The sequence below is a fragment of the Leguminivora glycinivorella genome, chromosome 2 (assembly GCF_023078275.1).
Source record: "Leguminivora glycinivorella isolate SPB_JAAS2020 chromosome 2, LegGlyc_1.1, whole genome shotgun sequence".
NCBI classification, from domain to species: Eukaryota; Metazoa; Arthropoda; class Insecta; order Lepidoptera; family Tortricidae; genus Leguminivora; species Leguminivora glycinivorella.
The window spans coordinates 12,599,549-12,611,268 of NC_062972.1; positions in this window are offsets into that span (position 1 = coordinate 12,599,549).

The following is an 11,720-nucleotide window of genomic DNA, read 5'->3' on the forward strand; positions in this document are numbered from 1 at the left end:
AAGCTGAAATAGATATCATACACTATAGAAAAAGAGATCAAGTCCAGAGACCAAGTGCTGGAGGGCTCCGATGGAACGCGGCAAACGTCATTACCTCTAAACCACCCGACCACCTCTTTACCTGTAGAGTACCCGACCACCACTTAGACTTTAGTTAGATTTTAGAATACCTTATCGTGAATGCCACTGAAAATATACCCATGTCATTTTTGGTTGTCGTAAGTAATTGCTTGGGGGCGCTGTTCAGTTTCTCCACACAATTAATGTTATTTTCCTTGCCTTTACACGCTATCGAGTAACTTATTATAAAACATCAAATACATGGTAGTAGCTCAGGTATGTCTTTAGCGACGACAGCTCACTGGCTACCCTGCTAACTAGAATAGGTACCTTCACTTGGCGTAACCGACTACCGCGGTTATTTCTAAACCGTATCACGTCCCGACCGGATCGCCCGAACACTTTGATGTCGCATTCTCTTTTTGCCAACCACATTTCAGTCGGCTATAACGAACTGAATATTTTCAGGAACAATGTCTAATGACTACTTTGGCTACTTCGCGCATGTGTTGTCGGGTGATTAGTGTTTTTAAATGACTACCGGTAATATTTATAAACTATTTCTAGCTGGGAATTATAAATATTACCGTTATTTGAACAATCATTGAGATTATAAGTAGAACGTGATCGTTCTGGCATTATCCTGGATTTTTGCCACGGCTCATGGCATGGCATGGGATCGAGTCGCTAATATGATAGTTTTTTTTTTGGTTCTGTATTGACAAGTAAAAACTGTCACCAATAAAATAGTATTTTAAGGCCCACTTGCACCCAACCACTTAACTCAGGTTTAGTGGACTGTCAACTGTCAAATTCCATATAAAATGGTTTCGTTGATGCAAGTGGCCCTTAAGAGTATATTAATTTTTAATTTAGTATTCACAATAACTCATAAGTGCCTAATTGATGGACGGACGTTTCTTTTTTCTTTTTCTGCTAATTACCTAAGGAGTTAACTCTTTTTACTGATATACTTACTAGTACCGGCGTTGAATAATTTAAGCAACCTATGGGAACAACGTTAATATTATTGAAGAACTGTTAAGATGATTGATTTATTATTTGCTTCTTGCAAAGCGCCTTCATTTCAAATCCTTATGAGGCTCGGTTTAATTACAAGTGTGTTTTTCTGTACCTGTGAACATGGCTATGCTCAAGGCCAGGGCAACTTCTTTAGCGATCCATTGTTTCGTGGATTGCATGAGCGGAGGCCACAAATAACTCCATGTCGGCGCCCCCAGACGTACCCGGGCGACGCGAGATTATTCGAAAAATTTTAAAGTGTCGATAACGTGGTGAACGTAGGGGTTGAAGCAGTTTATTTTCAGCCAAGCCAATGTGGTAACAGATAATAGAACGCCGTAAAACTCGGTCCCGCGTGGGCGACGCGTAGATAACGGCTCGCGACCGTATCTCTTAAAGCCGTAATTTGTTACCGTTCTTGCTGAGGGCTCCTGATAACAGGAATAAAAACCTTAAACAAAAACATTTAAGCTTTTGAAATCGTCTTCTAAATATTGTGACAGTTTTATTGTTTCACTCAACTGAATTGAATTGCAGAGCTTTGTATAATTCACATAAACGAGAAAAAAATAACGTGAGTAAAAAAGCACTAGGGCAGACTGACACATCAACGAGCGAACGACTGACAGCCCAGCGAGCGGCATCACGCCCTATGTTTTATGACGAGGGGAGGCGAATCGGAATAAAAAGAGGAAATTCTACCGACGCACGAAATACGAAGAGCGAATGTCTTCGACCAAATTAAAATGCAATGATTTATTGCGAGTGTCTTTAAAGTGACGCTTCTCTTGGGCTCGAAATTGTTGTTGAGCTCTGTTTGGGAAAATAGACGCGCTGAGGTTTTTCCATAAAAATATTGGAAAAAGGAAGTTGGAGGGACTAGGTTTGGATCTAAATCCATCAGGTTACAGTATAAGTACCTAAGTTGATCTATGTTTTTTCACGGCGAAACTACTGAATCACATTTGAAAAAACCTACTGACCAACCATGAGCGCCGCAGCTACCAAATTATAGAACGCTATAATGTTGTACGAAGAAAATTCTTTCAATACTCGAATTAATCGTTTCATGGTCCGAGCTTTTGGAGAATATAACAGGGTTCGGCAAAGGGGATAATAATAGAGCGCCATCATTTATTAAAGAAAATAACAATTTACGTTTAAGGTAATAATTTAAACTTTGTGCTGCATCTTAAACTAAAGATAACCTTGTACAGATCCTCACGTTACTATGACAGTACGGTTTTACGAGTTACTTAAATATTTTAAATATGTGAAAAGTGATGAGGATGACTGTATCTTTATTTACTTTGACAATTAATTACAATAATAATGTAATAAAAACAAAATAGAAAGTTATGGATTACTTACAGATCTGTCAGCTTAAAAAGTGATATTTCTTCATACAATTCCGTCACTTCTGAATGTCCTGACTTTACACGGAATACGCCTATTAGTCTTACATAACATCATTACTCTGTAACTCAATTACAGACACGTATCAAGTATACAATTTCAGTGTAATGTACCCAGACCCTCCACTTAATAGTGCTTAACCTTTGTTAGTCTACACAGGCTCTCCACGTAACAATTTAGATTGATAATACTCGAGGATCAGGTTACGACAACCCTAGCTTGTGCTGCAATATGGTAATAGGAGAAAAGCGGTTTTTGACATTCTACTAGTTTCGCAAGTTGGTTTTAGAAAAATTGTTTACTTAGGTTGTTAATGTTACTGTACTTCTATATTGCTTGGTAATTTACATAATTTCTGCATTTTCGTTAGCATCAGTTGCATCAAACTGATACCGACTTGTAATTTTTACTTTCCTAAAGCCAATATTCGACTTTAGTATAAAAATACTCTCTATTCAATATAAAAAATATAAAACGTCAATTAAGTCATCTGTAATAATTTATGAATTGAATGCTCATTCTCAGCAACTTTCACTACGGAACCAACCTCGAACTCACGAAAAAAATTAGGAATCCGCCAAAATACATTTTGTTTGGTCTGATGTCTGTCATTTTCTATAAAAGTCATTACCTTCATTTCGCAAGTTTGGGATTGGCCTCAAATTAAAAGTTGAAAAAATTACCAATATACTTCTTATATATTGTATTTTTTAAACATAGGTAGGTTTATCCTGTATGTTTTGTTCCGTGTTACGATAATATCATAAAATCTACCAATATTATTTTTCCTTGAACAGGTCCGCTGTCGCTTGTGAAAAATTCACAAATCGCTGTTCTACCCTCACTAAAACCAGACCCTCCAATAAGAATCCCGTAAAAGACAAGGGGAAGTGAAGCCTCATTGTAACCGTGAATTTTGTAATTAAACGCCTCGTCTAATGGCGACCTTCGCCGCGACTTCACAGACCGTTTCACCTCCCTTCTACAAAACGGTCGTCACGCTGCGCCCTTTCCTCCCAATTTCACGAAATGACTGGCAGGTTCCTTATCTATGTAGGTTAGATAGTAGATACAAAAGGAAAAAGCAGGTAATATTCCTATATTTTACAAATTTACACTTTAAAACATGATTCACTCAGTGTGTTTCTGCATCATGCGATAATCTAGGTCCCATCTCCTTCCGATTTTATGTAATAACACTACTAACTTAGTTTCTTTCTGACATGAACGTGACAAACCTGTAACGCAATTTCTTACACAACGATAACTTCGAATATGATCGAAAGCAATGCTAAAGGGAAAGAAATTCGATGAAGTAATTTACATAAATCTGGTACCCATAGAGATAGTTTGATTCCTAGGAAAAGACATAAGTAGTTTTTTTATTACAGAAGTCATCTCTTGAGGGTAGGTATGAGAAGAGAGGAGAAATACAATATGGAATTAAGATGGAGACGAATGTACCTACTGATTTTATGAACATAGATGAAATCGTAAACAGAAGCTAGTATATCATAAATTTTAAACTTGAATAGACTTCCATAATTATTACAGCTCTGTGCTCTTGTTTAGAGTACTAGATCATATCCACGGATTGCTTACGTTATGCTTTATGTGTAGATAGGTTAGCATTGTACGAAGACGAGATAGCGACCGGCATTTATGTAAATCGCTTCCGCCTGGATTTCAAGAACAAGAACAATTAAATTCGAGCTACGAGCTCGTCGAATAAATTACCTGTACTTTAGTCACGACCGTCAGTCATCAAAAATCGTTTGTTATCCGGCGACGGCGTTTATAATAATCGATACATTTCCAAGAATTGAGTAAAGCAATCAAAAATAATCACAGCTATCAAGCAGCTATTAATTTTACGTGGTATTTATCAAACACTGTTCTTTTTTCATAATTTGTCCATGTTGAAATTCTTAATGAGACGACTAAAAGAAATATGTTAGTGAGATCGTTAACACATCGTTGATTAGTTTTCATATCAAAGCGGTCATTAATACAGTTTTAATGTTACTGGAAATAGGAAACATGTACAAGAGTGTGAGCTTTATTTCTGTAGAAATGTATTTATATCGTATGAAATTTATTGGTTGTTCCAATTGCATAAATACGACGATTTTAGGGAAAACCATATTAATTTTATTAAAATTTAGATTTAGATATTTTATTGGAAAGCAAAACAAAGAAGGATGGTTGTTGCACAATGAAGGTAAGGCACTTGCACAACTTTCGATTGATGTAGTTAAAAAAAACAGCCAAATGGAAGTTGAACTTGCGCTGAGGTTTCCTTACAAACTTACCTACCCGTGTAAAGATAGTTTGATTACTTGAGACTCCTTCCTTTACTTGTGCTACGTGGCAGATAGCTTTTACCAAATTTCTTGAATTTAGGATTTCTAAGTAATATAGTTTCCGTAAAAAATCTGCAGGGCAAAATGGGGACAATGTCATCTCGGGAAAGCAGCATTAATTTTCCTCGTAAGGATAAATATACATATATTTATCATTAAACAGCTATCGAAAGAGTAGAAATGTCTAAACACAACTTTGTAAGTAGTACTATACAGAATTTTCAGGTTTAGTTTTTTATCTAACCCTGCAACTCCTGCCTGCCTAACCATAGCTTTAGATTTTTTATCAACGTACTTATTGACATCATCGCTGCAAAAATATACGCAGCGTAAAAATAATCTCAAAGGAGCAAATAAAAGTCCAAGGTTTCCACCCTAGGGCAGAAAGGCTACCTGTCCAGTTTTTATTGGCATTTATATTAACTTTTCATGTTCCCTAATGGATTAGTGCGGAGGGGAATTCAGATCTCCGGTTATAAATTTATCAGTTGAATTCTAGACTTGGGGAGGGTTTATGTTCGGAGAGGTTATGTGCTATAAAATATTAATTGTGCCTTCGAATCTATAATTTCACTACCTATACGTGTTTCGCATGCACGCTAGCCTGAAAATAAGTACCTACTGTAGGCCTAGCACATGATTACTGCGAGAGTGTGTCGCCGCGAGATGGAGAGTACACGTCTTCTTTTAATTGTATTAATGACAGAAGGACCAGTAAGTCTATCTCGCGGCGACATACTCTCGCGCCAATCATATGCTAACCCTGCAGGGAAGAAAATGAGGACTATGTTTTTTGGCAAATCGATCGTCCTCTTTTAGTAGTTCGGCTTAAATAACAAACAATTCATATCGTTGTATCACGTGTGTCAAACAAATTTAAATAACAATACAACACACAATCTTATTGTCAAAATGTATTCAAATGAAATACATAAAGGTATCTGTTGAACGCAACGAGTCGTCGCATAATTTGCAGACTCGGCTTATTCTGATCACCGTCTTATGATAAATGTTTTCCCCACGGAAATAGCCCAGAAGCCGATAACTATTTACATAAATTATACTAACAGATTAGCTGAAGCTGAAATATTTATGATGCTGGTTGCGTCGCTAACAACGGTAGCAAAAGGTCGCGCATATTGCTCTGGCTGCGTAGACAAGACCCCAATCTCACTACGCAGCGTTTCGTAGTACCTACCTCTCTTTGTCACATAAATTCGGAAGAGCGATAGAGAGGGATAAGTACGCTACGGAGCATGAACGAAAGGACTCTTGTTTACGTAGGTTGGTTAGGCAATTTCTTTTGTAAGCAAAGCTGGCATTCTCCAACCAAATTTGATCTCAAGGAACTGACGGAAGGTTAACTAAACGTAAACTAACATCAGAACGATATCTATAAGAAGTCCTCAGTTATCGTGCGTCTCGCTTGCGCTAATACAGATACAGGTAAGCACGAGCGAGATTCAGGATATTTGAATGATATCCTTTAGAATTCCTAATGATATAAAGGTTAGAATTGGCCTGTGGGTCGTTCTCTCAGCCTCTCGCTATTATAACAATAAAGATTGCACAGATTTAGCAATATACTCGTACATTAATTTGCATGACTGAGTTTAGGAGATCGTTATTATTTAAACGTTTATTGTTATTGTGTGTTTATTTTTATATATCTTTGTATAAAATAACTATGATTTCTAATTCGTAGATATATAATGATAAACATTTACATTAGTCAACCTGAATATATAAACACCTATTTTTATTTTACATTTCCAATTGAAACGCAAAAATCTGCCCCAGTCGTAATAGGTATGTAGTCTAGCTATATTTCTTGGGCAAAAAAAAAGGTTGATAAGGGCCACTTGCACTAGTCTACCCGCCTAACTCAATACTAGTTGGTTATCAACTGTCAAATTCCGTATAAAATGGTGGGTTAACCAGAGGTTCTCCATTTTCGGTGACGCTATAAGTGCCACTTGCACCAACGAGAATGGAGGGTTTTAACCATCTATTTTGTATGGAATTTGACAGATGACAGCCCACTAACCCTGAGTTAAGTGGTTGGTGCAACTAGGCCTAAGAGTTACAGCAGCAGCGGCGAACATGGCGTCCGATATACAAACAGTGATACAAGAAAGCGTCTGATCAAAAGATCAAATGCGCATGTTCTGCATGCAAGTTTTATTAAAGCCTGTTAAGTGTAATGTAAACGTAATAGTGGTCCTTGTTTGATCGCAAGGACACCAACTATCGACGAGCAATTTCAGCCAAATCCATGTTGAGAAACTTGGCCATTTAAAATAGGATTATGGTTGAGATCGAAACATTCCATACCATATATACACGGTGTTTCCGGTATCACTCAAAACCTCAGACACCCCAACTGATTTTTATTTTTTTAAACTTATCTAGAGTATTCATCTTTTAATCTGATCGTTACTTTTTTTTTAATTGAATTTTTAATTTTCTGTACAGCTCTACTTGACTTTTAGCTCTACACTCAATAAAATAATTGCTAACTACCATCATAAACCATAAGACTATTTATTTGTGTACGTTACTGCAACGACATAAGGTTTACCAATAGACAGCTAAGATGTCACTGTAAAACACTTTAAAGCTTTGTCACAGTAATCTTCAAATTGGACAGGTAATCGCAGTAAGCAAATAAACTCAATATTCAAAATGACAAGGTTGTAATTAGGTACGAGATCAATTTGTTATGACTTATGATAAACATTAAGACAAACAACGTCAAACTAGTAGCGGAAAAAATAATCGTCCAAGTAACCGGCCAGTATTAATACCCTTAAATACTGAAAAAAGGTAAACAACCTCTAGCAATGCGATATACACAATGTTGTATTACGAGTACAATAGAATGGGCACGTAAAAAATAACTAATAATACTAATTTAAATAAAAATATTACCCCCATCAAGATATAGCTCAATCGATTCTACTCTCGATTCTGAACAAAGTGTTTTCAGGTTTTTAGTGTTAAGTGAAACACGGTGTATATTAAAAGTTAAATATAGGCACCTTATAGTTTATCTATATTTATATACTCGTAACTTATTTATTTTTATTTTTGTTGATTAGGCAATTTTAGTTTAAACTACTGAGCTAAGATCTCCAACTCTTGTAATCTGTGTTTGCCCACCATATTACTTAAAATGCGTTCATCTACCCGAACCCCATTTGTTTATTTAAAAATCGATAACGATATTCTTATCATTAAAAAAATCCTTGTGAAATTCATTTTGCAAATAGGGAAACGGTTTATTATTTGTTTTTGGCTAATGTGTATGGGTAGATAATTTAAAAATATGTTTGTGGATAATACGAGTATGTTAAAATATATTAGTCGTTAAATTTTAAACAAGTAAGTATCTGTGAAATATATTGAGGTCCGTATACTACAAACATATTTACGTGCTCCGAGACCCGCATGATCAAGTATGCATCTCAGCTAATTTCTTCATGGGCACTTTTATATAGATAACGACGAAACATAAAAATAATAGCCGTTTTATTATGTCCAAACGTAGGGGCCGGTTGTAGATTAACAGGGAAGTAACTCTACGTGTGTAAAACACACAAAATAGATAGATTCGTGTATTAAAATAACGATATGTTACGAATGTTACATTACACTATACTCGTACCTGACTGATGTCACAGTGTGAATAAAACTCGTACCTACGTTTATGCTGAAAAATATTATTTAAGGTACCACCTTACCTTACCTAATATAATTCAGAAACTCAACAAAATTGATAGCTGGTGGTAGGAATTATTTTTGTACAATATTTACATACATACAACCATACACGCCTGTATCCCATGAAGGGGTAGGCAGAGCACACGAAACTACTCAAGTTTCAGTGCCACTCTTGGCAAATAAGGGGTTGAAAGAAAACGAAACTGTGACATTAAAGTGACAGGTTGCCAGCTTCTCGCCTACGCCACAATTTAACCCATATCCCTCAGTCGCCTTCTACGACACCCAAGGGAAGAAAGGGGGTGGTGAAATTCTTAACCCGTCACCTCACGGGCAACAATACACACACGGGTACAATATTGAAATCTACATAATTATATATAATATAAAACAAATTATTATATTAAATAGTCGTGAAGCTAAATTAATTATTCACGTTACTAAAAAACCGCAAGACTTCAGTTCATTTAACGGCAGCCGCCGACGTCTGTTGTTGGAATGTTTATTAAGTTTATAGTTAGTTGAATATGTTATTATTATTGTCACTTAAATCTTGAAGAAACAAATAGGTACGTAAGGAAGTGCTATGAGAACTGATAAAATTCATTGTTTGTATGACCGAGTCTGCGAGAGATCGACTCTATTTATGAAAGATTTTTACGTTTATTGACTCTTGTTTCACAATTTATTCAAGTCGAGGGTTTTAAAATTATTTTATTCTTTTTAAATGAGGTCTCCGTCGTGGGTTTTTTCGACATTTTTAATTTTGCCTTTTACCCATAAAAGAGTGATATTTCAGAATAATCACATGTAATTTTTTAAGGTTTTTGTTACCTACTCGTGAGGAGATTAACTTTAAAATTTCACACTTACCAAAGTTTAGAAAAACGCCTCAGAAAGTTCTTAATCTAAGTTACGTGTTCCTTACTAGCGAGCTATTCTTACAACCGCATTAATTTTGATTACAGCAACATAAAGTCAAGTTTCCTCCTCGACTGGTCACTTAAGTTCTTTGATGGTAGGTAAAGTGTCGGAACTATAACTTACGTGCACTTACATCCTTGTGCCCACTAAACGTGGCATGAGCGTACGTTTTATGTGAAATGCAAGAAGGCGAAAATAATACTTCGCCGACATAAAACTTGAAGATGGTGACACGTATAAAGTTTACTGCTCTATTTTTTATTAACCATTTTTAGAACTTGAATACTTGCCTGTTTATTTTGTTTTGGCACTCAATATTTAGGAAAGGCATCTCGCCATGTTATACCACTTTTTGTTCTAATTACAACCACTTATAAAAAAAAGTACACAATGGGTTTGAATTGTGTACCTACCAATATTACTCGAAGAAAACATCTAATAAAAAACATTATTGGTTTGCTTTTTTTACTGTGATAGGTACCTCTGAATAATAGAGACAATCACACGTTGGGGTTGGAATGAAAAAACATAATCTTTGGTATGAACCCTAAAAACATTATTGGTTTGCTTTTTTTACTGTGATAGGTACCTCTGAATAATAGAGACAATAAATCTGGTATGTTTTTTTATGCAAAAAAACCTAAAACCATTCTAGCTTTAAATTGAATCGTCCGCAAAAGCCATCAGGGTCGTCACCCGCAGCATTTGTCAGTTTACTGTGTTGTCATTTATAACTGTCTGCGAGCTTTTAAAGCGATATTATGAATTTCACATATTAAAATGAAAGTGTTGAAGTGCCAACGGTTCTTAAGTAATTTGGAGCTTGGCCAAGAATGATAATTATTGTTCCCATGTAGTTGTTATAAAGTAAATATGCATCAGAGTTCTGGATAAATAAAACATATCTGTACTTAATATGTAGTATGCCTTTGTAGTACTTAGTAACATATAAGTCTGGGATATATTACGGTATAACGTACGATGTCGCTTTGATGGAGACGATTCACCGTAAGCCAGAACTAAATACCTACCGTTTTATTAGACACGTGTCAGGTTTTCTATTCAGTAGTCCAGTTCATGCATAATTCCGTCAACTGTCCGTAGTCCGTGGCTGCTACCTCACTGGGCGTCTCATACGACCCGGGCAAGTAGAGGCGTACTCGTGATGATCTCAACTGCATACATGCCTTCCGTAGGTACGGATTACCACCATTAAATACATCAGTAGGTATACATATAATAGGTATACATATATACTAAATAGTATAGGTACAGATGTTGTGCGAAAAGGTTTTCGTTCGTATTTTTCCGGAAACGTTCGTAATAGCATGATACGTTCGCACGATTCCATAAAAATACGAAAGAAAACCTTTTCGCACTACATCTGTATATTCAATACATCAACACGAAGTATTGATATCTACATAAGAAAAAGTTTGTTACTATATATAGATTAAATTGCTAAATCGAATATCTATAATGTTGGATCTTTGTATAGTTCAAGGATATAAGCAACTCATACTGTACACATGTGAGACATAAACCTTAAACAAGATTTGCAATTTGAATGCAAATTCAACATCTAAATTATGGCTATATGCGAAACGAATTACTGTTTTCACACGAAGTATACCTGTACTAAAATATATGTACTTAGTTAAAGAAAGTGCGGAAAGAGAAAACAGTCGTGACATGTATGGGATCTAACATATTCTACGTTCCTTTTATTATCACCAATACTACCTTCCATATTTTTGTTGAAATAATTACTTAGGCACCAGAATTATATTTATTTTAAGTTAAGTGATAATTATCAGAAGATTTCTAACAGTTATACGGATTTCCAGAAAGCCATTTAAGGAGCTGTGTAATTTGAATCGAATGGGCTTTTGTTCCGCTTCTAAAACCGTCCGATAAAGAGAAGCCTTGTTCCAATAAGGCATCTATAAATGTGACCGATACTACCTAAGCAAGACAGAAATAAATTGGACTTCACGATTTATTGCCAAAAGCTTTTAACTCGAAACCTTCTGAAAATGGTAAGAATACGCTGCAGATTTTCAACGACTACCTTGATAAATGAGATCAAATCTAAAATACTGGTAAAATTCATGAAAAATGTATATTTTTTAAATAAGATGTGCCAAAAATACGATACATTAACTTTTAAGGGATTGAAGCAACTTAGTAATGTTCTTAAAACCTTTTAAT